This window comes from Octopus bimaculoides, chromosome 4, assembly GCF_001194135.2.
Source record: "Octopus bimaculoides isolate UCB-OBI-ISO-001 chromosome 4, ASM119413v2, whole genome shotgun sequence".
NCBI classification, from domain to species: domain Eukaryota; kingdom Metazoa; phylum Mollusca; class Cephalopoda; order Octopoda; family Octopodidae; genus Octopus; species Octopus bimaculoides.
In genome coordinates, this window is record NC_068984.1 from 121,936,039 (window position 1) to 121,937,862 (window position 1,824).

Genomic DNA, 1,824 nt, shown 5'->3' on the forward strand with positions numbered 1-1,824 from the left:
ATATTATAAAATATTATAAAATATAGGATACTCCATCTCCTCGGGGTCCCATTATTATTATTATTATTATTATTATTATTATTATTATTCGTAATATACAGCAAATAAAAACAGAAAACATTCAAATCCAATTTTCATAGTTGACCCATGAAAATATACAAAACAGGATGAAAAGGTATGAGATGAAATACAACCGTACATCCTAAAGGTGTATACATATATATTCTTTTACCTGTTTCAGTCATTTGGCTGCAGCCATGATGGAGCACCAACTTAAAGGGTTTTAGTCACTAACCCTTACTTGAAAAACAAGTAAGGGTTAGTGACAGGAAAAACATTTTGTGTATGTCTCTTGACATCATGTGATGGTTGTAAACAAGCACCACCATCATACAAGCAATATTCTCCATTCCCGGTTTTCTATGGAAAACATATCTGGCCATGGGGAAATATTACGTTGCTTGGAAACAGGTTAGAATTGGCAACAGGAAGGACATTCTGTCTGACACATGCTAACATGGAAAAGAGGACACTAAATGATGATGACAATATATCGTCCTTCTCCTGTCTCCCTATATCATCATTATCATTCTTCTGCTTCACACTGTCAGCCATCTCCTATTCTCTCCATCTCCCCTAACTCATGCATCATTGGTGACCCACCATTCACTATATCTGTCCTTCAGCTTTCCCCAATCTTTACAGTGGTCACCTACCTATTCTCATCTATTCCCTATATCTTACTTCCCCATACTGTTTTACAACCTACCCACACTCCTGGTTCTTGTGTCCCTTTCACTTCTACATACCCCATATCTTCACGGTCCACTCTAACCCCTCATTGCCATCATTTCTACCTCTTTCCAACTCCCTCCGATCATGCCTACCCTTCCTTTTAGAATGTCAGTAGCCATTTAGCTCCTCTACAGCAAGAAACCCGTTCTGCTCTGGCCCCGTCTCTCATACTTTTACCCTACATTTCCTTTGAGGTTTGTAGCCTTCGCAGCTGTATGGCGACCACACTAGTTGTGATGGCATGCAAAAAAAAAAAAAAAAACCCCACTGTAAAGTAGCTGGCAACAGGGAGCACATAGCCAATAGGCAAACCATGGCAAAGCAGACACCAGGGTGCAATGCAGTCCTTCGGCTCATCAGATCCTGTCAAACTGTGCAACCCCTGCTAGCATGGAACATGGATTAAATGATGTATGTTATGTATGTATACTTGCACGGGGACACACGCATGCACACACACACACGCAGACACACATACACACACAGACATACATACACACGCAGACACGCACACATAAATATATGATGGGCTTTTCTTAGTTTCCACCTACCAAACCAATTCACAAAGCCTTGATCTGCCCAGAGTATAGAAGACACTTGCCTAAGGTGCCATGTAGTGGGACTGAACCAAAAATCATGTGATCGGGAAGCGAACTCCTTAAACACGCAGCCATCTTTGCGTCACTTTGATGGCGTGTGCTGCTCTCTCGCTCATAAACATACATACATAGATGTGCGTATATTTAATATTCATGTACATGAAGAAGCATTTGTGCAGTCACTAAACTTTCTAAAATTGCAGCTAAACCTCTCTCAAATCACATCCTACTATTTAAAAAAAGAGAAAGAACAGTAGCTTAAACATTGGATAATGTAGTCCTAGATACTGTATATATGAATACACAGGTGGGGGGGGGGTCATAACTGAAACTCCTTACATTATAAGTCTTCTGGATTAGGCTGGGTTGGGTTAGACAACAATAGCATAAACACACACAGACACACAATATAATACCACCACCACCACCA

The 1,824-nt window shown here is 40.5% G+C and overlaps 1 protein-coding gene across 5 annotated transcripts in view; it reads right to left on the reverse strand.

Annotated features, from left to right (window-relative positions):
* Window positions 1-1,824, reverse strand: part of LOC106880305 (tRNA-dihydrouridine(20a/20b) synthase [NAD(P)+]-like) — a 233,774-nt gene that overhangs the window by 34,375 nt on the left and 197,575 nt on the right. The window lies entirely within an intron of this gene.